The sequence below is a fragment of the Leuresthes tenuis genome, unplaced genomic scaffold (assembly GCF_036924035.1).
Source record: "Leuresthes tenuis unplaced genomic scaffold, fLeuTen1.0.hap1 SCAF_10, whole genome shotgun sequence".
NCBI lineage: Eukaryota > Metazoa > Chordata > Actinopteri > Atheriniformes > Atherinopsidae > Leuresthes > Leuresthes tenuis.
The window spans coordinates 19,075,352-19,102,642 of NW_027325364.1; the positions used below are offsets into that span (position 1 = coordinate 19,075,352).

Sequence of the window (27,291 nt, forward strand, 5' to 3'; positions counted from 1 at the left end):
TGTGAGAGAGAGAAGGTTGATTGATGATGAATGGCATGATAATCTGTAGGGGAAAAAAGTAATGAAGAACAAAGCAACCACAACTAAAGCAGAAACCACAATGAAGCCCACCACCTCATGATCACAGAGTGGTGTGGTTTATCTGACAGGAGGCTCATTTACTTTTAACAGTTGTAATCCAAACTCCTCCTGTGTTCATGTTACAGTACTTGGGCTCACATATGCCGAAAAGATCAGGTTCTTAAACCGGTCATGGTGTTGACCTAACTGACGCTGTTCCTAAAAGTCATACTTCCTTAGCGCCTCAGTGGCTCAGTTTACTGGCACAAACCCCTGAGAACTTCTCTTGTATTTCCTATTTCTAGACCAAATTTACATTGGTATGCTAGAAACCTTCATGCTTGCCAGTTTAAATGCAGATATTATGACGTTTGTCACTGCAATATCTTATTCATGCATGTATATTGCCTAAAAGAAAATGAGAGATAAATGGATTAAGAATGAAACTTAAAAAAAGATAGATATTTAAGAAAAAGCCGTGAAATTGCCAAAGGGAAGCAGAGGATTGGACTGAGAAACAGACAGTAAAGATGAAGATGAAGTGAGAGTCAAAGACAGAAAAAAAGAGAGGGGGGGAATTAAAGAAACCACAACAGAAGCCCAAAGCCCTCTAAGTTCCCTTCTCCTCATGTTGTCGGGGTGTGGTGTTGGGGATTTGGCACAACTTCCTACAGTGCAGCCCGTTTCTAAACATCTCATATATACACCCAGCCAGGCACAAAGTTACAGCTAACCACATCACAACGTTGTGCATATGTGTGTGTCTGTTTGTGTGGGTGTGTAACTACTCAGCTCAGCTGCTCTCAAGCTCACACGGAACCTGAGCGTGTCAGAACTGTCTCTTGATCTCATCTGTCTTTTTATTGCCTAATCCCTGCCTTCTCTCTCCCTTCTAATATACCTCCCTTTTTTCCTTCATCAACCCCAACAGTCCCTCTCCACTTCTTCATAGACTTCAACTATAGCTTAAATTGCTTTTGCAAAGTGAAACTTTTCTGATTTTTTTTAAATCCATGTGTAAGTCTGACAGCACACTCAACCTATAAAACAACTCCTGTTGGCAGTATACAGTACAGTATAGATGAGTTTTTGTTCGTGTCCAACCCACCATATGGGTCATTAATGTATCATCCCAACTGGTTTAAGGGTAAGATGATGGTCTGCTCATGAATGTTTAATTCTGGTTTACATAACAGTGGCTCAGCTCTTTCATGGGACACACTGAATGTGTGATTACAAAATGCTGTCTGTTCCACTCACTGTCTTCTTACTCTGGGCCGACTGTCAGTCTCTCTCACGTTCTCTGTCCCTTTAAATTTGCTTCTCCTTTGCTCTCTGTCTCATAAAAATAACATCATGTAATCGAGACATATCACCGCCACAGAGCATCCCTCACTCTCACTGTATTTCAATTTTAAGTTACCTAATTGGCATGACAGGTTACAGTTGTACTGCCAAAGAAATTCACAGAAACCATTAAGGTGAAGAAACACTGTTGGCTTGGATGAGGTCTGGAAGGCAATGTAAGTTTTCTGGGAGAACAGCCTACAGAATTCCTAGAAAGGTACATTACACCCACTGATTGAATGAAAAAATATTCAGAAAACTTTAATAGGCTTTGGATGACTTGTCAGAAGAAAACCCTTCCTGAATCCACTTTACAAATTTCAGTCTAAATTAAACTGAAGCATTTTGAAGGCTGTTCCTTTGGGTCGATAAAATCAAGACAGATGATTTTGGCAGCAGCAAGCATAGAAGAAAGATCCAGAAGGCACTTGGAAAGGAGACCTTTTCAAATGTTAAACACATGGTTGGATTACTCTAGCTTTTGGCTTGTGTTAAGGTAGTGATACAGTGATAAATTGAACTCAAAGACGGAAGAATGGATTTTGTTCAAGGCGATCAAATTCCGGAAGCAACCATCATGCCATCCATTAAAAAAAATCTAAAGATGTAAAGAGGATGGATAACAATCCTAATACACCTCAAAAAGTGCAACTTGAATGTTTTACCCATCATCAAGAATCTGTCACTAGACCCTGCAAGAGCAAGACAGCCAAAGAATTATTTTGAATTAGGAAAGAAAGCATTTTGCAATATGGAGAACACTAACAGCTAAAAAGCTCCTTTGTGTCTGTTTGTCAGATATTTTTAAGATTTTGAAACTTTACCAAAAGGCTTTGTCTCCATAAGCAAGATTTGCCAACATGAAAACAAAGCTCAGATTGAATTCAGTTAGCATTTGCAGTCTGGCTGTAATTAGTGTCTGATGTACTGAGGCAGCAGATAATTATGTGATCAGTGACTGGGATTAGGACAGTGACTTAGGACAGCTCATTCAGTAAGTGAGGGAGGAACCTTTCTGCTTTATCACGTCCAATTAACACAATCTTGAAACAGGTTTTTGAAATACTTCAGGAAGAAGCTCCATGTGTGACACAGACTAAAGATTGATAAGAATGAATATCTGTTCATAAACATCAGGGTATTTCTTTGTATAACCCCTTTAAAATATACAGCCCTGATTTCTTTAATCCATCCTTAGATGATCTCCAGTAAGAGACGTGGATTGAAATCCGACCTTATTTATTGTAAATACATCGTAAATAAGGCAGTGTGTCTGCTTTAATTGTAATTGCACTGAATGAGTTCTCCATCAGTTGTGGCCCAACACCAGCTCCATAAGCTGCTATTATATTTTAGCTGTGGTACTAAGTAAAGACATCACTATGTATGAGTCAGGTCCTCTCTACCATTGAGCACAGTCCCTCTAACCACTCATAAACATGAAAATAGTTAATGTGTTTCCATGCTGGTTCAAATGTCTATTTCTGCATCAGTTGTGGTTCGGGCCTCAGTTCCTTCTCTTTTAAACCTACTGTCTATGAGTCAGGTTCGTTTAGCCATATATAAACATGGTACCGAGCAGACAGTCACACATAAATGGCGCCAAACGTTACCAGAGACCTTACTGCAGCTGCTCTGAATCTCTCCCCAGCCTCTAGCATCTGAATATAGTTTGACTATTTTCAAAGATACATGTTAATTAAATGATTTTAGGATCCATTTGATAGAAATGATATAAATTCCTTTTATATTCTCGTCCTTTTGTAAAGCTACATTTTTCACAGGTGCCCTTTAATTTTGTCATTGTCTTGGGCTTAATCTCTTTCTAAGTGTTTGATAACTTGAGTAAGAGTCAGGGCTTCTGGTGTGTTAAGTGGAGATTTTCCCTCTTGCTCTCTCCCATTCTATATCAGGGTCTTGGACATTTACGGACAGACGATGCACATGAATGATGGATGATGACTGGAGGTCCTTCTGGTGCCAATAGAATGCATAATACAGCATAGATATAGCAATTCTAGTCGTCCGTCTGAGAAGCATTGCACAGTTACTGTATCATATTGATGAGTGATTTGCCCTCAGCAAGATACCAGGACCACTTACAGAGAAAATCAACTCTCAAGCAGCAGTCAGGAGGGTTGTTTCTACACTGAATCTTGAATGAAGCAGCCTTGTAAAGAATTGGTTAGTGAGTTCTGAAATTAACTGTAAGATTACAGCAGATGCATTCTGGATAATGTTTGAACCCACTCAGACCTGAGAAGCCTAGACACAGGTATACCCAAATGTTGCGTTAGGTTGTAATGTTTTATGCCAGCAATGCTGGGAATGGATAGTTTCTGTTTTGTTGTTGCTAAGGGTTAGGGTTAGGGTTTATTTGTCATGCATATTGGGAATTTTCTTGTTTATTTTGTTTATTTTCTTGACAATCAGGTTCACAACTATGTCGATAGGCACACGATCAGGATTTGAAGAAGAATTGAAGACTTACACTCAAGAAGTTCAAATGTCATTAAATAAATTGATAACATTTTCTTTATCCTAACATTATTTTGTGTTTTCACAGGATATAATTGTCCTACAACTACAGTCCTTGTTGTTTTGCAGAATTTTACTTATCTGAGAAAATAAGTATTGCTCATCATACTTTATCTTTATACTTACTTTATACTATCAGTTAATGCAAACAATCAGTGAACACCACTGACCTAGTTTCTTTTGCAGCAATGAATGCCGATATCATAACACTTCCTCCACCGTGTTTGACAGATGACACTTATAGATTTTGTAGTAAGCGTTTCGTTTCTTCTCTGTCTTTCTTTCTTATTAATTTCTCTCTTAATCTTGTCATTTGTGCAAGGGATATTTCCCCAGAATGAAAAAAAAGGCTCTCATACTTCCAACCGGTGTAAGGAACCAATGATGAGAGGCACCCTTCCATGTCTCCTCACATCACCAGCAACTTGGCAATAGCGTTCCGACATACTGCTTAAATGACTTTAATCACTCAGGGGAAATGGGAAGATAGAAGAAAAAAAAAAAGAAAACATAGCAATGTGCATTTTTTGTGTTGGTAATTTCATACAGAGCTAGTCTCTTTTGAATAATTTTTGACTGGATCTTCGGTGTCTTCACTCTCGACTCTGTTCTTCTGTAGTTTTCATTTTAAGGTAAATCCTCTGTTTACTGTATTTTCATTAACGCTCCTCTTGATTGTAAATTTCAACAATTAAAAGGCCTATCTCACCTGTATCCTTCTTAACTTGGCTATATGAACTAAAGGTGTATTTCTTTACTAAAGACAGAATTCTGCAACCATCAACTTAACTTGTCTTTCATCCTCCTATTGGCCTTTTGGTGTTGTCAAACCCACTAGTATGTCCCTGTGTCTAAAGTGTGAACCAAATTATTTATTTGGGCTCAACTTTTTTCTCTTTTATCTCTCTGATTGTTGTTTTTTCCCAATTATTATGTTAGCTACCTTAATTTACATCACCACCTCTGTGGAAAGCATTTTGTCAGTTCCCATGAGCTACCCACAGCAACTAAATGCAAATGTAACCCTTGAAATCTATTCTAGACCTTTTATCGCTTTGATTTAGAATAGAATAGAATAGAATAGAATAGAATAGAATAGAATAGAATAGAATAGAATAGAATTCAACTTTATTGTCATTGCACATGTCACAAGTACAAAGCAACAAAATGCAGTTTACATCCATCCACAAGTGCTTTAGCAAAAATATAAATATATATTTTACAAATGTACAGGAAAGTTGTTGTGAATATGCTATAACTATAAGTAAAGGTATATACTGGCTATGAATGTACAGACTATAAACAGGTTATAAATAGGAAGGGGTATAAATAGCCTATAAAAAAAGAATCTAAGTATGGGAGAGTATTTATGAGTATTTATGAACAGGAGTAGATTATCTATACAGTATATACAGTAGTCCACGTGTTTTTGGTGTGTATATGGGGATACAGTACATTGTTATTGTTCAGGTGTCAGGAGGCAGAGTTCAGGAGTGTGACAGCTGTGGGGAAGAAGCTGCTCCGGTACCTGGTGGTCTTAGTCCGGAGGCTCCTGTAGCGCCTCCCAGAGGGCAGGAGGGTGAAGAGTCTTTGTGCTGGGTGATTGGAGTCTTTGATGATTTTCCCAGCCCGTTTCAGAGACCACTTCCTGTAGATGTCCCGTATGGCAGGAAGTGGTGCTCTGGTGATGCGCTGGGCGGATTTCACCACCCTCTGCAGCACCTCTATTTTGTCACAAAATAAAGAGAAGGCATGCCACATCTGGGTGTGAAATTTTGTATCAGGCCATTGTCCAAGTCCTTTTGAGTTGGTGAACATGCAGGGACTTTGTTTTTTTTTTTTACTTTTCAAGTGTTTGTGGTAACCATTTCAACCTCTTAGAGGATGCGAGTGAATGTTTCTATATAAATATGTGCATGTATTGCATGTGTGGAATGGGTGACCACAGACATGTAAACTGCATATAGCCATGTTTACGCCCCTTCTGTCTGTGTCTGTGTGTATCTTATGTGGGCATAGCCACACACAGGCTGGAGTGGCCTCATACTGTGTGTGTTTGTCTTTATGCGGATTTCTATGCTGTTGAATTGTGTTCTAGCATTGAAGCACTGTCACGCTGATGTGTGCGTGCGTGTGTGTGTCTGTCCCTAATGTAGTATGTAGGTCACCAATATATTCCTGATGAAGTCTAGTCCTCTGGAGAACCCTACAGATACGAGGGCCTAAATTAGACACTATTATCTATGTGAGTGTGTGTATGTGTATGTGTGCATGAGGGGAAAAGACAGATAGACACTACTATCAGACAAGAGCCTCCCAGGCATGTGTTTTCAATTTTGTGAACATGCATGCTTCTACATGTAAGAGGGGTATCATGATTATGTTTGTCCATCAATGTGCTGAGGTGGTACATTTGCACATCATTTCTACCATAATTTATTAATGTATGTGAGTGAAAATGACACACAGGTATCATTGGGCTGGCCTGGGACCTCAACCCTTGATTTTAAGAAGTCTTGGCTCATAGTCCATATTGCTACATTACCAAGCCAAACTGCTCTAGAAAACTATTTGCACATTGGCATTGTGGTTCCAATGGCCATATAGCATTAAGATGTGACCAAATGTAGAAATAACATCCATTAGAGGTGTTTTTTGTCTATAATTTGCTAAATTCCATTTTCTCATCCTTTAAAATTGAAATACAATAACTTTTTTTTTCCCTTTAAGTCAAACACATGCACAACTGATCCCATGCATGACTGTTATATTAGTATTTTATATCATTGGTGTTAAAGAACCAAGGGGAAAGATAATTAGGGGGCTTTAAAGCATACCGAATTACACAGTTTGTGTGACCTGAAAGATCAAAATGTGCTTTTCTGTATAGATGCTGAGCTGGGCAGTTAGTTGAAACATTACATAGGCTATAATTCCCCTTTATTTCAAGATGTCTACATCTCTATGCAGCGTACCGTCTGAGAGTCAAAGGGACAATACCACATGCAGTTAATCTGTCAAACCAATTCTAAATTTTTGCCTGAACTCATCCAAAAAGTTATATTCAACCTGAGAGGGATGAATGGGAGTGAGAATGTCTCCCTTTGAAAAGCTTTGTGCTTTGACCAAATCATATGCTGTCACTCCTAAGCTTTAGAAGGCCTGCACTTTTCATCAAAGCCCTTGATGGCTACCTTTCACAGTACTGTCGAATACACACTCAAAAGCTTCCCTCCCTACTATCCTCCCATCCCCTCCCAAATCTCTTTCTTCTTCCCTCCAATGTCTACTACCCCTCTTCCCTGCCTCGGCCCCCCCTCAATCCTTCCATTCCCCTTGTCCTTAATCCCTCTATCCCTCACTCCCTCCCCTCCTCAATCAAACCCTCAAATCCCCGCCGTTTTTTTCTTTCTTTCCTCTGTGTCTGTGTGACTTCAGCACTGTCAGGGTAGATGAAACAAGAAAAATTCAGATTCATCGCAGTCATAACCTTCCACAATAATGATCCTCTATATTCTTCCCTTGTGGCGGCAGGCTGATGTTACCGGCCTTTTTGGGGTTTATTTGCATATTTGTTTCCCCTTTGTTTCTTTTTGATGAATTATTTACCATAGAGTGAAATGACAGCAGAGATCAGTGATGATCGCTGTCGCGGGTGGATGAGTGCCTTTCTCCTCTTTGTAATTGTTCTCCTTTTTTCTGATTTTTCCATCAAGTTTTTCACTCATGTTTCCCACTGACTACAAATGAGAAATAGAAAAAAAAACCCAACAACATATATTTAAGCATTTCTAGGGAAACATTTCTACTGTCCAGCATTAAAATGCAGTTTTCTTTGTTAGTGTAATGATTACAGAGTAGGAAAAGGCTGGAAAAAGTGGAGAAAAGAGGGAGAGTAGAGATCAAATGGAAAAAATAGCACAAACACAAATGTGCTGGGAGGTCCACCTCACAATCCTCCCAGACACAGTTAAAACACACATGTCCTGTTTTTGTTACTTAACAATTAAAGAGACCTGATTAGTAGAAGATAGACAAATAATACAAGCTAGGTGGGGTGTTTGTGATGTTTTGGAGGTAAGTATGAACAGAGGTAAAACTGACCTTCTTACACGGTATATGTATTTGCAAACAAAATAATGCTTTTATAGTTGTAAAGCCAGTAACTCGAGTCCTCATTTATGAGGACACAACCTGACTGTAAGCCTCAGAAACTGTGTTCACGGTGTGTATGAGTGATCCACCACACATCTATACACACACCACACACGCTGTCCCCATATTGCCCTATCCAAGAATAACAATGCATAATTCATACCTCCAAGTCTCGGCTGCAGACAAAAGTCAGCGTTTGCATTTATTATTTATTGAAAACAGCTCACATGATGAATCCTTTAACAAACAGACTAAGCACCGCACCTATTCCTTTTTCCCATGCTGTTTGTGTTTTGGCATAGATTTAAGTAGGCTCATTAGCTGAAATAAGGATGTAAGAAAAGGAGAGGTACAGCAGGGGAGAGAGGTATACTGAAGTAAGAGAGTGAGAAGAGGTTTGAGGGAGGAAATGAGGCCAAAGGATAAAGGAAGGATTTTTGTAAAAGTATGAATTAATGAGAGACTTGTGCATTGCAAGCTAATTAAGTTAACAATGAAATGGTGTCAGGACTAAGTTCTACCTTTTAGGAGTTCATAATGTAGGTTTGTTCATGCTACTTAAGGATATTTGAATTGACTAAACTAAACTTTAAAACCTGGAAGTCATCTTCTCGCATGCTTGCTGCAGGCTACTACTTAAGTAGTATCAGTTAAAGAAAACACACATCCACACACTGTTTTCGAAGTCACAGTTGCAATTGTTGTCTGGACAGGTTGCCTTGAGGAGAAGAGCAGTTTATGGCAGAGCGAAAGGAGTATTTGCCTTCCTATGCTAATGCAACAATCATTTATTGTTGCATCATTCATCACTCATCTAAAGTATGAGATATTATCTTTGTGAAACATTTTATAGTCAGTCTTCCATGGGTGGGGACAAACACACATACGCCACACACACGCAGGGTAATTTCTGCTATATGAAAAAAATCTGAACTGATCTAGCAAAGGTTGAATAATTGATGCGTTATGTTAAAAGAGGAATGAATAATCATAGCCTGTTGGATGTTGGAGGAACATCAAACCTGGGGCTGGAGCTTGGCAGTCTGGGCCTTATATATTTGGGATGGCTGCCCTGTGAAAAAATCATGAATAGCAAAGAGTTAGGAGATTAGGAGATTTTTGCTCCGCACTGTACCTGACACTTTGTGCGTGCCCACACATGCTTTTTACAGCCTGGCCAGGGTGGCTCTATCTGATAGAAAGATATGTTATGGTAATTGTTAAGTTTGGTGAGCATTGGGAAACATTCAAGCAGGATGACAAAAAAGGAGAAAGAGTTGCAGTATAATAAAAAACAAGTGCACAAGATCTAACAGGAAGATGTTGGTGGCTCTACAGAAATAATCTGATGCAGCAACAAATGTCACAATTCCAACTGATTAAACTCAGTTCAAGTTTGTTTTTCAGGTTTGAAATACATTTGAAGGCTTTATGTTGTTGTTTTGATCATTTGCTCTCTGTATAATTATGTTCTTAACATGTCTACATGATTTGGCAAATTGTTTTTAACATACTTACAGCATTCAGCTTTATTGTTCCCTAAGCTCTCAATGATGATGAATAAAATCATATCTGCTTGTTTGCCACTGTGGGCTTCTTTTAGTGGTGATAAAGTCAGCAATGAATTCATCCTATTCATACTGTTTATCTTATTATAGACACGCACTACACACACTGTGCCTCATTGCTTCAATGGAGATAAACAACTTTTATGTTTAGGACAACATTTTAAGATTGTCCCCATTTAGCATGCAACAGCCAGTCACATGAGTGGAGCCCCACATCTCTCCTGTTCACACACTGTTCCATGATTGTATGTAAGCAGTATAGATTTTCCCATACTGAGCCACAGAGGGTAAAAATGGGTTATTATCATCACTGTTTCAATTTTTCATTCACCACCTGTGTTCTTGCCTGGCAGTTGCCGTTTGCCTGTAATGAATGATATCAGAGAATGAGATGCATTCACGGGGTCAAGAGGTGCACTTGTTCTCTTCTTCTCTGTGGGGGTTGGATCTTATTTATAGATGCTATATGTATAAAAGGAGACCCACTGTGACCAGCATTATGTGTTACTGGGGAGAGGGTGAGCTGGAGAGATGAATGGCATCAAGTACCCAACAAACTGAATTCCTCTGAAAGAAAAGCAAAGCTGATTTTGAAATAAAAGTTTTAGGAAAGATAAGAGAAAACAAGTTCATTGATTGTTTTGTGTTGGGCTGAAACAAGAACATTTATAAAAAATATGTAATTCATTCAGTAAAGAATAAGTTATGAAAAACAATGCTTTATTATATTTAGAGCCAAACTAGAAACCTCTAAATAGATAGATAAAGGTTTTAATTGTTCTTTATCAAACCAAAAACTTTCCTCCACCCTGCCTCTGTGCCCTATGACTAGTCAAACGCTGTTCGACTCAGCAGGCTTATTTCAATAATTCACTGTTTCCTCTGTTACAGGCCCTTGTCGTTGTGGTCCACATCTCAAGAAGACCACCTCACAGGGATTTTCCTCTTCACCAGGTAACCACAAAGAGGAAAAGAAGCACATTATCCACATGTACACCACCCTACCCCTCCCACTCACGCAAGTTCTCTGTGCTACATAATGCTGACCACCAGCACAGCAGGAAGCACACAAGCACACACACACACACATAGCATATTATCTTTATGAGGTGTTATACACCAGTGACCACCAACACAGGGTCTCAGTGTTCTCTAATCCACGCTCTGGCTGAAAGGACTGCCTCATGCAATGGAGGGATTACATTGTCGGATTAATGGGAGTTTTAATTTGAGTCATTGTTACGGCCCTTGGTTATAAGAATAGGTGAGGAAAGAATACCACTGTATGATAATAATTGCGGTACAGCTGTGTTATGCCTACTGTACTTTGGTCCTATGCTTACATAAATGAGAATGCAGGAAAATAAAAACCTTGTAAAACTGTGAGACTTGGCTGTTACCATTAAAGTTGCTGTGGATAGTCAGAAAATCATTTTTTCAGTCCACTCGTTGGCAACTTTACAGTATGCACAAGACACATCTTTAATGGTTAGTTAATAAGTAAAATTTACAAATAAAAGGAGACTATTCATATTACAGACGCTGTCAGTCAGCTATTGAAGACCCACCGTTTCTTATAAGCATTCAATTTGAGAAAAGCTTGACACCTTGATTTAACCCATTGTGTTCTACTATATTTTATGTTGAATGTGGAATTTTTGATATCTTTGATTGATTTTTATTGATTTCAACCTATTGAGCTTTACTGTGCTTTTTATGGTATGTCATTTTAATGACCTTGGTTTGTAAGATTTTTTTTACCTGTACCTTGTTTCAGCAATATGCTTCATAACTAAAACCTACTTTGAAAGCTTACAATTGCATATAAATAATTAAAAGTTTCAACAAAAATATGAAACTTTTATGTTGAAATGATAATTTGTAAGATTAAAAACAGTCGTGCACCGTAAAACAGGAAGCTTTTGCAGTGCATTTTACTCAGTAAATTCTTACTGTATATTTGTCACAGTGTATTATTAGAAATAAATGGGGAGTGCATGTCAGGACAGGCCACTCGTCTGTCACAGAAATAATACAGAGAAAGGTTTCACTTAGACTCATGGCCAGTTTGAAATCACCTTTTATGTAACATGCATGTCTTTGGATTGTGGGAGGAAACCAAATGACACTCTGAACACTGACATAGGCACAAAGAGGGGATACAAAGGCCAGGTTGAATCAACAAAACTTTGAAAATAGATTGATTAATTGATTACATATCTAATCAAATAATAGATATACGCATATAAAAGAGAGCCTACTTTTCTTTCAGCTTCCTATTTAGCTCAACTGTAAAAATGACTAATTCCCTGCAAATATCTGAATTCTCTTAAAGTGCTTAGAGTGCATTCTACAGTATGAGGACAGTAATACCGCAGATTATTGTTAAAATATTATGGTCAGCTTTCATTAGTCAGCTAAAAAGTTGAGAGAGAAGCATGTTTATCATGATGTTACATAACCCTATTTTTTCAATTACACCTTTTAATCATATAGGAGCTGAGGATACAAACTGTTGCAGTTTCACAAGTCCATTCTCGCTGAATACAGGAATCTCAGCCTGCTCAGTAGCCTGTGTTTTTTCTTTTTCATTCTCCTACTCATGATGAACCATAAGTTTAAATAGGAGACAGCTCTGGACTGCAGGCAGGCCAGTTAAGCACATGCAATCTGTAGCCATGGTGTCGCTGAGTGTTAAGCATGGGGTCTGGTACTGTCCTGCTGAAATAACTCAGACCAGCTGGAAAAAGATTTTTCTCTGACTCTGTCATACGGCTTCCCAAAATTCTGCATCAAAAGTAACTCTGCCAGTCATGGATGACATAGACATTTATGTAACCCTATACACAGGTACTGGCGTTTACACAAAGTCTTGATAATAACCTGGATGGTCTTTCTCATCTTTGGGATGTAAAACCAGTTTTTTTCTGTCTGAAAGCAAGCTGAATCAACTGGATTTAACCTAGAGACCTAGGTTTTCTGGCACTTTTCTGGCACTTTTTTTTTGGGACTTCTGAGAAAACTTTTAGATGAAGGCTCAAAGGAACATGTTATAGATTGAGGTTTTTATTACAGATTAGCAAACTTTTCAATCTGAAAGTTGTCTGGAAATGGGGTTTGTCTATAAACAAGGCAGGCAAAGGTTGAAAATCAAGCAAAAAGACGAGCGAAAAGAGCACAGAGAAATCAGTGAATGACTGGATACAGGGAGGGGTCAGCAATAAAATTATGGATAAACAAATGCAGACTTCCAAATACCAGTGTGTCTCCTTTAGTAATTCTCAACACATTTTTGTCTCCCTTTGAGTCTTACACATCTGTTTCATGATGTCAGAATGTGCAGGAGGAGCTGCAAACATATATATGTGATGAAAAACAGTAGCATGATGACAGCAACATTAGTTAAGTAAAAATCAAATCCTATAAGGCGTATGGCTCAGAGAAATGCATTGTGATTTAATTTCCATAGAAGAGGGAATAAGGAAAATCATACAGCTGAACTAAATGGGATTCTAAAACTGCTGTTTGAAAATGTAATATCCCACAATATTGAAAATGTGATAATCAGAAAGCCACAGACGTCTCAAACAACTTAAATTTATCTGAACAGCCACCGTTTCACCCCTCTTATGCAGTGGTTGTGGGATTAAATTAATTCTGCTACTGACATAAAATGGCAACACTTGTATAATCAGCTTCTGGCTCTGCTTCAGTGTTGCTGTACTCAAACATAGAATCGCTCCTAAACACCACATGCAGTCAGGATTTTTCCTTTTTTTGTTTTGTCTTGTTCCTCCCCTGTTAGGGCAACTTGGTCTAAGACTTTGCTATGTATTCAAAACTAATTGGAAACTTGACCTCAGCATTTTCAGATAAACCTTGTTGTTGTGGGTCCATTCTGTGGGTCATACCAGTGCAGAGTCTCGCCACTCATTTTGAGCAAAAGGTACATGCTGGGCTCACTAGTTCATATCTTGATTTTTTATGTCTCCCCAATGCAACCAACAAAAAGGCCTGCTGTCAACAGCATGTAGTACCCCAAATCACATTCTTTTCCTAAATTGTATTGTGTATTTTTAATTTCTAAACCTTTATGCGTCAACCTAACCTGAAAACTATGGTGCTTAACCTTAATAAAGTAGTTGCGAAGTATGAAAATCGAGTGAAAGTATAAAACACACAAACAAAATAAATACATTTGCATTAAAACAGGTAGGTAAAGTGAAGTAAATGACATTTATTTTGTTGCTGTAAATGGGTGACAAGAGCCTGTTAGTAGGCAGAGTAGGTTGCCCATACATATGGAAAGATGTGCACTTATCAAAGCTACTGAATGGCATGACAACGAGATCAGGTGAATTTGGTGTGATTATGTTTTTCTTTTCTTTCAGAATTAGACAACTTCTTTTGCTCTCCCATCTTCACCTTTGTTTTGTATTGTTTAGTTGTTTAGTCTAGATTTGTACTTTTTTCTATTAGATATACTGTGTCATTTATTTGAAAGAATGTGAAGAACACCCCCCTCTATGGCCAAGCGAGTCTGAAATCAAACTTTTTTTCAAAATGACGGGAATAATTAGTAGAGAAAAAAAAATGAACTTCTCATGACCCAAAGAATGCCACCTCTTTGATTTAGTCAAGCCTTCAGCATGCATGGCCTCCAATGTAAAGGAACACTGGCATTTACTGATGATTCTGCTGCTGACGGAGGCAACATAAAAGAGGTATACAGGAGCAATGTGTACGCAGAGCTCAAAAAGTACTCAAGATGGAGACCATCTTATCATTCAGCATAACAATGATCCTAAATACACAGCTACCGCAAACAAAGAACCTTTCAGGGTAAAGAGGAGGGATATTCTTGACTGGCTGAGTCAATTACCTGATCTCAGTTTGACAGAACAGCTTTCAGTGGAAGAAGACTACAGATTGAATGCAGAGACCCCTCAGCAAACAATGGCCAAAAGCTGGGAAAGCTTCACTGGAGGAAAATACACTCAATGACCCCAATGAATTTCCTGTAAAATGTTGAATATGGTAAGTTAGGTTTTTGCCTTTACATCTCTGTCCATTTACCTCTGAAATATCTTGAAATTACTGATTAGTGCCCAGAATATCTTTTAAGTTTGCATAAAATAAAACAAGTCTGTAAGATGAAGGATACCTTAGTGTTTTCAGCCCTCCATTCCACCTGTTTTACTACAAACATGACACCGACACATATTGAAGCCCCCACCTTGAACGAGAAATGTGAAAAGGGCCTCTTACTCTAACTTAATGTCATTCTTGCCCTTGTGCTGACTGCTGTTTGCAAAATAGAAAACAATTACTATCCAAATGAGCGACTGATTTATGTTTTTTGAGTCCTTGCCAGTGAAGCTGGATCCATCACGCCACGCTGATATTGTGATGCCAGTTATTGAAAATATTCCTGAGACAGTAGAGTGCCAGGTGGTGTAGGCTCAGGACCAGACAATTGAGACATGTCTTCAGAATATACACAGACAAACACAAGACTTTATTATCATTTCATTATTCCTTTTTAAAGTACTACATGTGTTGCTGGTACCTTAATTAAGGTGAAATAAAACCAGCTTCTTGAGATCCTATTCTATCCATTAGCTGCTCATTGATATTTCTGACCGTCCTCTCATGTCACTGTATAAATAATGCATCCACACAAAACATCTGAATATACAAGTTCAAGAGCAACAGAACTACAAGAACATATAATGCCAGTGGAAAAACAAACATCTTATATCCCCTGCATGAGAGGCAGGGATGTAGCTACATTTGAAACGAACATAGCCGCTAAACTAAAATGTTTTAAGCACTGTATCGGGATGCGCTTCCAAATCAGCAAATTGGGACATCCTCGTTGATATGGAGATGCTCTTGGCAAGAAAAGTGGCATGCCTCAAGATTATGCTAAAAAAATACACATTTGAAACCAAATCTGATGCCGTAAGCAGGAAATTGGGGCTAAATTGGCACATTCTCCCGGCTTAAATTAATTGTGCTCATGCTATTGTCAGGGCGTTGCAGGGTGACAGACAGATGGGTGAGGGCTGACACATGTTTTTGGAGTTTAAAATTCAAATGCTCCTCATGTGTGAATACAAACACCTACGATAATCAAGCAGTGGTGTGTGTGTGTGTGTGTGTGGTGTGAGTGGTGTGCTTTTACCCATAAGCCTCCCTGTCTTGCTTTCAGGGTCTCTGCTTACCTTCTGGTGTCAGGTATTCTGTCATGTTTGCAGGGTGATTAAGAATCTTCCTGCTAAAAAAAAGCGCTGTTTCTAAATTTAAAAAAAGTAAGTTAAAATATGGAAGCAAGGTATTTATTTCTGTTTGAGCTCCTGGGTACGGTTGATCTCGGCACTATTAAAAATTCATTCACTGGTAATACCCTCCCACCCATCCTTCTCCAACACCCCTCCCCTGTCTTTTTCTTTAGAGTGTTCATATTCTCAATAGTATCTCTGTTTCTTTGTGTCAGTTCACTTTTTTTTATTGGTACAGGGTGTGATTCATTGTTTCTATCTCTTTCTGTTCACTTTGTCTCTCCTTTCGCTCCGTGTCTCCATCCCTCCCTTGTTTCTCTCTCCAAAAATCTGGCATGCAACTGAGACAGGAGAGTGCCTGCTGTTTTTCTGACACAGTCTTCCTCTCCTAAATCAAAACCAACTCAGGCGAAATCAGGTTATTACCTTAGCTGTGTTTCTTCCCTTTCCCTCTCACCCCATTCTTTCGTTTTTTCCTCAAGGTCTATGAAATGTTACACTTTCAAAAGAAAGGCCAGCTGCTCGGTGAGATGTACGGGTGCGAGTTGGATTTAAAAGGGGATTGCTGCATAAATAAGCCAGAAAAAATAAATACTGGAGTGAGAGATGGATGTCTGATGTGGTCTGACTGTGTGTGTGTGTGTGCATGTGTGTTTGAGTGCACACGCTTGCCTCTCATTCTGCCTTCAAAGAACACACTTCATGCCCTCTCATACACACATACACACATGCAGGTTCACGATGTGAGCGAGTGTTGCCTGGATTTCTGCAGTCAAAATTTGGGATTTCTTCACTGTCTCTCATCTAAAGAGAGAAACCAGCAGAGACCAAAGTGTTTATCAGAATGTAATGTAGAAGAAGCTCCAAATGGTCTGCAAACTTTTCTATGTAGGGTTGAGACATGGAAAGAAAAAAAATTAAGAGTTGGAAAAGTAAACTAGAATTTGGATGAGAAATGGTTGGTAAATCCAGAAAACCTAGAATCAGTCAGAAGATAGGCCCTGGAAGCAAGGCAAGATGGAATAGCAATGCAAGACACTTTCTGTAAAGGTCAGCAAGCTGGATGGAGAGATGGAAAGAAAGAGAGAGTGGTGATTCAAAAAGTCTGTGCCGATGTGATAGACAGATGAAAAGGGATGAAAGAGGCTATGATGAAAAGGAGAAGGTAAAGAGTTGAAGGAGAGTAGTCCAAAAAAGCAAGGGCGGTCAGAAAACAGCATGGCAAGCAGACATAAACAAGCACAAGTAAAGATGGATGATAATGCTGGAGGAATGGCTGTATTAATGATGGATGATCAGCAATGATGACAGATGAATGGATGGTTGAGGGAGGGGGGAAGAGGTTGTAAACAAGACTGAATAAACCCATAAGGGAGGCAAATCTGCAGGAGGTAGAATGGATGGTAAATAGTTATGCAATAGATGAAAGAAAGTCAAAATAAAGTAAACTTTTTGTAACCTTGAGTAAGGACTGAAAGGAGGGCAGTGGAGGAGGATAAATAGACCAAGTGTAAAGTGATAAAGCTTGTGGGATTGTGGGAGGGGGTAAACAAGGAATAATGAAGAAAGTATTTTACAAAAAATAGAAAGAAAAAGAACACCTTCAAATAAAAACTTTTGACTTTTTCTTGTGAGGTTAGATATTGCATCCACAGCTTATTACTTTTTGTAATACAGTTTTCTAAAATACAGTGTTTTTTCATCTGGAAACAAAGCATCGTCTTTCAAAATATGAGCTAATGTGCATTAATTCTCAGAACATTTGATTAAGATAGATTCCCAATTCTTGTTTATATATGAGAGTCAAAGGTACTTATTCCGGGTATTTTAGATACCTGTTTTTTATTGCTCCATAAATCAGAAAATGCTGTCAACAGCAAGAAGAAGAAGAAAAAAAGAAATATTGCCATGTTTTATAGGAATAAAATGTTCCACAAAAAGGTGATGAATGAGACATCAACAACCTTTATAAACCTTTAATAGCTTCTATAGTAAAGGTAGAGTTACAGGTTTGCACCTTGGCGTGTGTGAGTGTAACAGAAGTAAAGAACACAGCTGTTAAACACATGGATTGATCTAAGATATCACTAAGAAATCTTGTGAGCCGATTACTTACATGGAAATGTTTTTTTTATCAGATTATACAGATATATTCATATTGATGGGATTAGTTTTACGTTGGAAATGTTCAGAAAATGTAGGTTTCGATATGCAAACGAGGCATTACCTCATTAAACTACAGTGTGTGGAGTTTGTATGTTTTGCTGATTCTTTTGTGGGATTTCTCTGGTGACTCATGTTTCCTCTCATAATCCAATAACATGGTGGTGACATGTGTATCCTATCTCCACCAAGTCCTCAAATCAATATGAACATAAAGATGGTTTGGTCATACCATTAAATACGACCCATAATGGTATCCAGTAAGAGCGCCAGAGGGGGAAACTAGTGGGACACTAGATAGAAACCAACGTGTGACAACTGCTTTTTCGCCCTTCCTTAGTTACAGTCTGTTAATAACGCAACGACACTTGTCTAAAACTCCTTTGTTGCCTTCCTGGTTGGGTTTAAACTTTGACATTTCTTACTTAGGTTTAGAAAATTATCTTAGTTTAGGATTTACACATTCTTTTTACAAAATGGCAGTAACCTTGAAAAAAAAAAGGAAAAAACTCTCGCCATCATTACCCTCACGGATGACATTTTTATACCTCACATGCTGTTACTCTGATGACTACTAGTGGTCCCAAATTCTTCTCAAGTAGTTATAGTTTGTATCTTCCGGCATGAACACGACCCATGGGCATATTTTAGGGAGGAGGACAGTCTCCTATCCCCACAACCCTTAAATAAGCTACAGTTTTGCCTATAGCCTCTCACTTTTCCATAGTTTTTGGACACAGCAGACCTAAAAAATACACTCAAACATTTGTCCATGGGATATTAAGAAAACAAAACAGGACAGCTGAAACATAGGCTGTAAAACCACAAATTAGAATTTGCTACTTTCATTTCTTTTACTGCCATGGCCAAGATTAGTTAGATTTTATTTTTTTCAACTTTCAGAAAACACTTTGTTAAAAGCCTCTAAAATATTTAGATGAGGAAAGCCTCATTTTGCCCCCTGCACCAGGATCAAACCAATGACATTTGTTTGCCTAACTGGATAGTACCATTGAAACCATCTCTAATATTTCAGTGATGGAGCCAAAGTTGATCTTTTTGTTAGCAGTGTTTTCCACAGGTCTTTCTACAGGCAGTTTTGTCATTAAAAAGTCACTTTGATCTAAAGTTTCAAAAGTGTGTCATTAAACTGCTGTGTGTGCATAGTGTACTGTGTATACTCAGGTCAGTTAGAATTAAATTAAATCAACAACAGATTCCACATTTAATGGCCGGTGCCTCAGTAATGTTCCCACCTTGAAATAACTCCATTTGGCTTGAATATTTGTTTTACAAATTTGGTTTAAAACCTAAGCATATCTTGGTCTGGGATAGATGAAAGAAATGAATTCATGACTTTTCCAAACTCTCTCAGTTCCTCAGTGGTGGGGCTTGAACAAGACTGCTGCATTCATCGCCGCAGCCACGGCTCTCTCACCTGTGCAAATTACTGTGTGTACACAGACAGGATCGCACTAGTTTCATGTGGTTAGCCACTTCCCTAGCTGGGACAGGCTCTACTCTGGAGAAATAAGCCATTTCCTGCTCACTGAAGTAAAGATATGCCCAACTGTAACATACTGTAATTTTTTCCAGATGGTGGGTGGATTTTATCTTGTTGGAGATTGTACAAGGCTCAACAGGACATATGCTCAAATCTGCAGAACACATGCATTCATCAATAATACTTTAAAACACTTGTCCAATTGTCCATATTTAATAAAAACATCTAATTGAAGGGAATAGCAGATGGGGCAAAGAGCAGGGAGTTTGGTATGCAAACTTTTTGCAGTCGTTTTACCGCATGGCACTTGACTTAACTTGACTCAAGCATTTATATTGTCATTATTGATATAGCTGTCATGATATCCCAAAGTCAGCCTCATGTGCGAACGCATAAGCCCAGTCGTACTACAAGTGAAGGCTGGAAAAGCTTAAGGGAGTAAAAACAGAGCATTCTTCACTTTAGTGAAGGGATGCTGTAATATTTGCACTCATAAGTTATCTTTGTGAGATAAAAACTTCAAATATATGACAGCACTCAGCCTCTTCTACAGATCATCATGATCTGGATATTTTGAGACAGATTTGGTTATAAAATGCTGCGCTAAAGCTACTTTGCTTCAAGTTCGAGAATCCTCTTTGAACAGTAGATGTAATGTCTGCTTATTTATCTCACTGATAATCTCAGAGATCTTATGTAAAAAGATAATATTTTAATTGGTTTATATAATATCACTGAAAACACACTCAGCCCACTGTCACTTTGTCATGTGATGTGATTACATGCTTTCTTAAATGAATAATACTGTAAAATTGGACACAAGCTGGAATGCTGCTGATGACATCTAATATCCATGGCAGCCCATTTTGAAGGATAACCTTCACATGTTCAAATGTTCTATTATGCAAATCCAACATACAAAAATAGAGGAGATTAAAGAGACTATACTATATCTTCTTTTTTTTTTTGCAAAGCAGCAGGTATTGATTTCACACAAAGGATCAATTATTTACATTACATTTAACATTAAAGTGTGTGAGTTAGGAAGATCATAAATACACAATAAGCGTGAGCTAAAAGAATGATGCAATGTGTGTTTGAGTTTTGGATGGAGCATTTATATGTACCATGTACTTTTTGGGTGCTTAGCAGAGGCAGTCTTACAAGGTCACTCAAACACTGCTCTAATTACTGTAACTGACCTTGTGTCCGCATGAGTGTGTGTATGTGTGAGTGTGATGGGGCGGCATTCCAACCAATGTAAAAGCATGCCCTGGCTAATCCACAGGGCCATAACGCACAGGCAGTTAAGTTTCCATGACCTCAACCCCATGCTGTTCAAACATGCACACCTATGCATGCTTGCACATACACATATAGACACACACACACACACTTTATTTTACTACCTTTTCCCTTCCTGCCTGCTATCATTTTTGATGATGCATCCTCTCTCTGAATTTGCAACATTTTGTCAAATACCATTTCATTCATTGTTAACCCACTGAGAGACAAGCAAGTGTTCTGTAATACCACAGGAATTCTGTCATTGCCAGAACAATTATGTCAATTAGTTCTCATTTAAATGGTTTCCAGAGAGAAGTTCCTTGGCTAATAACAGTCCAATGAAGTGACAACTCAGCAATTAATCTCACTACAATTGCTCAGTAGGTACAGTCAGTCAGTCACAATGCTTCTCTGTCTGTGCTTTCTTCCTTGCTGTCAACATGCACTCTGCACTCAAAGGCCTGACCCACCTATCAATCAAATATAAATTTACCCCTCAACACCTCTAGGGACTGAGTAGCGTTCCAGAGTGTTTACAGCACAGCCATGCCTCTAGTCAGCACATCTCTTCTAACATAACAGTAAAAAAAAAAAAGTTCTGACTTTAGAAACGTGCTTTCTGAGGAGGAAATTAAAAGACAGAGAAAGCAACGGCAAACAGATGCAGATGAGAGTGTAAATAATGCCCCAGAGACATGTTTAATTGTTGGTTCTTTTAAGCAAAGGGGTGAAATTTGTTTGAATAGATAAACATACGTCCTTGATTATAACTGACTGTGTTGCTTCACATTCATCAAAACGGTGAATGCTCGCAGCTTATATCAAGTTACTTTGAGACAACATTGGCTCAGAGTTGCAGTCCACACATGATCACTTTGCCACGTGTTAGAGCCTGACTTTGTACCAATAACTTCACAAACTCAACTGTTTTAAGTGTCTTGTGAGATTTACTGTATGTGCAGATCTTTTTTTTTATCCTGAGAAAGGAACCCTTGCACACATGTACAGAGAAACACATGTTATATAAGTAAAGCACAGGGTTGAGCAGTCTGAATAGATTCTAGCCTCTACTTCAGAGAATTTATCCTAAACTCATCCAGAAAAGTATAAGAAACAATAAGAAAAAAAAACCTAAAACCTGCAACTAGTATTAACAGTTTTTCATATTCCTTCAATGGGTTAGGTAGCTTTATTGTAGAAGGACTATATAAAAGGCCTTCAAAGTCACAATGCCCCTGGTGTACATAAATGGGAGGCATTCTCTGAAGCAGAAGACACTGATCCTGAACTACCTAAAATGCCTTGTTGATAATCCAAACTTTTTCTGTCACCTGTCTATATCACACCAGGTTTATTTTTACAGCTACACCCAATACAAGCAGATTGAATAATTTCCTGAGTGTATAGTCTTTACCCTCAGTGCACTGAGGGCTGAAGTGTGTTTAGAGCCAAACCAGTAACTACCACTGCACCATTATCTACAGCAATATGAATGAATTTCACTATATTCTATAGGCTGTGTTGGGCCACAGTTTCTGATAAGCATAACTCTCTGAGATAATTAGACCAGTTTATTATTTTTGATTGAATCAAGGACAACATTTCTGCATAGCAGGGCAGAGCGTGATCTGCCCGCTGCCTCACAGATGATGAATTCTAGCAATTTCTTCTCTTTTTGTCCATATGTCTTTTGCTGTCAGTTTAAGAGCTCTCAAGTGAGACATTACAGTTGGTACCCCTGTGCTTCGGTTAGGAAATTTTCAGCGGTGCCCATTCTTGTAGCCCCGAGCATCGCATCCTCAGTTACAGTTAACGTCTGCACCCAGATGTTTGGTCCCTATTTATGCCAGCTGCAGTTGGGGCCAATAGAAACCCTCAAGTACTGCAGAGTCATTTGACGTGGATCTGATTGCAGTTCAAACACTTTCCCATTATGCTAAAAAAAACCTAACCTAATGCTAAAGTTTTTTTTTTTTTTTTTTACCTCAGTAAAAGGGGCCAAGGTTCAGTGATGCCCACAAAAGTGGATAGTTTGACACACAATGTATGAGCAGCTTCCTCACATTCCATTTTTGAGCAGTCAGCTGACAGAGCCTCCTGGGAATGGGCCCTTAAAGAGAAATAAGCTCATAGAAGTATGTAAAATGTAAAAATGTAAAATTTTAATCTAAAATTAGGCGAGATAATGTGTTTTTGATATAAAGACATGTAAATCTGAACCACTGGACTTTGAAATAAGCTCTAAATTGAGAAATAGTAATATAGTCTTTTTTAGAGAAAGTTCATTGCTTTATTGTGCAACAAATTTAGCCTACGTCTTCAGCCTTTTTACTTTGAGTTCAGTGTGGTTTTGGCACATCTAATGAAGCCCACAGTAGTTAGAAATGCAACTTTTAAAGGCAACAGAAGATTGAAGACTGAAGGATAGAGAGTGGTAAATCTAAATAGCTTGCAAAGAATGTGTGTCTGGGTTGTGTCATACTTTAGCAAAAGCTATACAGCACTCATATAAAGTGTAGATGCAATCCAGATACACTGCCAAAGGTTTCCTTAAATGTAATTTTAGCCAATACAATGTTGACAAAAGGCCAAAGAGTAAATTGCAATGAAATGTGTTGTTTATGTCTGGCTGCCAGAGGGAAAATTCATAACTCAGTATGGATACATGTACAGTTGAGTCAAGCTAGGATTGAGCTGCAGCTTGAATTGGTCATTTAACTGGTCAACCATCCTCGTCCCAGTATATGTATGCATGGGAGTGGAATTGTGTTAATAACCAAAGTATGTCCTACATAGTGGACTATGTGAGAAAATGTTCAAAACATTTTGCTCCTTCTAACTTTCACTAAGACATAGTCTTAATGGGCAGTCACTCTGACATGTTTAGCCATTTGATTAAAGAAACAGAGAAAAAAAATTGTGAATGAAAGCAGCTGTTTGTCTTAATATAATCTTATACTTAAACTCTGAGAATGGTATTAACAGAACCCCGGCCACATTATCTAGTTTATACATTAAAATCTCTATTTCAGAGTTATTCATAGGGTCTCACTTACAGGCAAAAATTGCTCATTATAAAGCTTTTTCTCAGTAACACCCTCAGAGATCTCACATTTCGGCATCATTGACGTCTGAGGCCCTTTTCACATGTTGGTTGCTGCTTATTGACAAAAAAGAGATGTCCTAGTAAACCCATCTTTATTCCTCCTTGGGAATTCACACACGCCAGACAGAGCCCTTATCAATGTGTGCTTACACACACAAAAAGCACTGGCATTATGGAATCAGCTGAGGGGCAACAACATCATTGGTGAGATTTGCTGGTTCGCTCTGTTACTTCTCTTGCCCGATCAGTGGTGGATCAACTTTGAACATCCATGCCGGTTCTGAACTTTCACACATGAAACTGATACACTGTAAAGCTGCATCAGTTCCGGCTTGAGAGGAACGTGTAAAAAGGCTTTTAGTCATGTTCATTCCATTAGAACACCAGCATCAGCACTGAAATCTTAACTCATCTTAATGTCATTTCTTTACATGAGGGGTGACCGGTTTTCTTTGTGGACAGAAAAAAAATAAAGACCTGCAACAAACATGAATAGCACTTAACATTCTTAAACACACACATAGAATTGCACTGCATTTTGTCGTATAATTATCCTATTACACTGTATATCAAGTTTTCATCACATTGCATTTTTAGACTTGGGCCTTCAAAGCATTGCTCTTTATATGCATCTGCTTTTTTAATGACTTTAAATCGTATAGTATAGTCATTTGGATATATATCTTCATCAGGTCATTTAACTTTGTGAGATGAATGGATCCCTCTGTTTGAAAGAGTCCTACACACCCCAGCATTCTATTCTTGTGAGCAAGAAAAGTAATGCAATACACTGAAGCCAGTGCCTAAAAATCTGCACATATTTTAATTGTTAACATATTTTTGTTGCTCAAGGCACCATTTTATAGAAACTTAACCAGAATTACAAAAGAAAAAAGAACTGTTAAATTTTAGTTTGCTCTGCAGTCTGAATTGGCACAAAAGATGAGAAGAAGAGAAGTGTTAAGATGTGACACATTTTCTTTGAAAAGGAGCAAGGTATGTGTCTCAGGAAGCACAATCACACCCCGCGATGTGAAATATCGTTTGAAAATATTGTTTTTCCTCTGTGATGTTTAATTGTTCCTCAGCTGATTCCTTTTTTCACTCTTGTTCCCACTACTAATTAGGAATGGAATTCAACTGCTGATGGCTTTAGTGCAGGATCAGAACACACCCAGCCATTACAAAAAACCCAGGGACCCATAATGTGGTGTGGACTTGGCCACTAAAAGCCAAGGGGTGGAGAGAAAGGAGGGGAGAGCAGAGCTGCTGACTGTTACTTTTGGTTGCTCTCTGAATTTTTTGGTCATGGCTCTTCTCGCCTCTTGCCTGACATGAGAGACTTCTTTCACCCCACTTTGAAATTGTTTTCTCTTCGCTTCCTCTGCTCTCTGGCTTTTTGTCTCACCGTCTGTGTTTTCTCTCGACCTCTTGTCTCACCTCCTTCTTCATCCCCCCATCCTCTCTGGTGCAGTTGCGCTCTATCTCCGTCCCCTCTCTTGCTACAATAAGACCTAATATGAACTTTTGACAGGAGCTGGGATCTTTGTTTTATTGCCAGTGTTTCTGTGAATACCCTCATAAATCTAATGCTGTAATGCCTTTGAAACGCCTTCCAGTCCTCCCAACTATACACACACACGCACCCCCCCCCCCAACACACACACTTTTTCTCACTTTTCTATACTTAAAGCCAAACACATGCACAATCGCACACACAGATGTGTGAATGAGGGCTTTGAGGTTGTTTGTGTTCACATCAGATACAGCAGCCCCGATGTTTGTTTGCAATTTCCACTGGCTCCAGTCCACTCCACCAAACCCATGGGAATTTGTGGATCAGCATCTTCTCAAAAAGCTCCTGGGCGTCAGAGTGTAAAACTGAGCACAGAAAGAGTGCAGTGAGTGCAGTGATGTCGTTATTTTAATGTGGGATTTCTGATGCATTCTGAGCACACCAGTTTATGGTGGAGTTTGATTGGGGAAAAGTCAGAACAAGACAAATGGTGATATAATTTAAGAGGCACTCTGACACGAAATAACCATCTCATATAAAGATTTTAATGCAATACCTTTTGTCTTACTTTCTTGCCTTGTACTTAATCAACATAGATACTTGAAATAAAACTGAAATAAACAGCCTGTGTGTCGCTGTTGTCAAGGTTTTTTCACACTGCTCTACTTCACTTCATGAGATCGTGTTGAGAATACTGCCTGCAAGGTTTTTTGTAATGAGAATGCTGCATTGTGCAATGTACCAGGAGCTAGTTTTATGCACAACTGATATTCTTACTGCACAAGTGTAATGCATTTTCCCCATAAACAGCAGCAGTGTGAAAGCACAACATTTGAGTGAGAACAGGTGGAGTTTTTGTATCAGTGTCATCGCTCAGTATGTTTCCGCACTCATTCTCAAACTTACCACAGAACCACACGAGCACCTACAGTAGGAAACAGTCACACACATTATATATGCTTGATCTAAAAGTGGACATTATTGCTGCTTGTGACTTTACATAAATAAAACATATACAGTGGTGTAAAGGTCTTAGGTGCACAATACCTATCCTGGGGGAAGACTTTATAAAGTCTATAAAGTTTTGGTATTTTGCAGAAGTCAGTAGGTTCAAAGAAGATTAAAAAAAAATCTCCTCTGGTACGCGTTTAGGTGTCATTTATAACCTGGGAGCAGAAATCTGAAACTGTGCGTGTAATTGGAGTTGTACATTTATGTAAACACAATTGTTGTTCCTTACAGGCGTGGAAAAGTGAGATCCAGTGAGAAGCATCACCAAGTCTAGACAAGACTGTCAGGGTAAGTGATACATTTTCTTTTTATTGTCTCACAGACTTGCATACAATTCATGGCTGTCTGTGCACTTCTCTCTGATCCCACCTCACTTTCTTTCCCTCCCCTGCCCTGATTTTTTTCCTTTTATTGTCTGTGTCTTCATCTCTCTCTGTTTATGTGCTCTTACAGCTGATTACATAAATAATGTACAACATGTAAATCCTCAGCAGCTGCTTGCCGTTTGCCCTCCTTGTTCCTCTTGTCTTTCTCTCAGGTTGACATGGGAGGATTTTTCTCAACCTTGTCACCTCCTCCCTCCTCCTCTCTTCTTGTTGATGTGCCTGAGGTTAAGCTCTTTTTCTCTATCTGTTTCCTCTCTTTCTCTCTAATTACACTATTCTCAGTTCCAGCCCTATGCCTTCCCATGGGTTTGTTATGTCCTTATGTAAGGACTTACTGAATGGCATTTTTTATCTTGTAATGTTGGG

General features: G+C 38.6%; 1 long non-coding RNA gene across 4 annotated transcripts in view; it reads left to right on the plus strand.

Annotated features, from left to right (window-relative positions):
• Window positions 1-27,291, plus strand: part of LOC140315726 (uncharacterized) — a 110,408-nt gene that overhangs the window by 73,832 nt on the left and 9,285 nt on the right. For all 4 annotated transcript variants that reach the window (XR_011917286.1, XR_011917287.1, XR_011917285.1 and 1 more), the window contains 2 exons: window positions 10,560-10,622; window positions 26,771-26,827. This is a non-coding gene — a long non-coding RNA (uncharacterized lncRNA). The remainder of the gene's footprint in view (window positions 1-10,559; window positions 10,623-26,770; window positions 26,828-27,291) is intronic.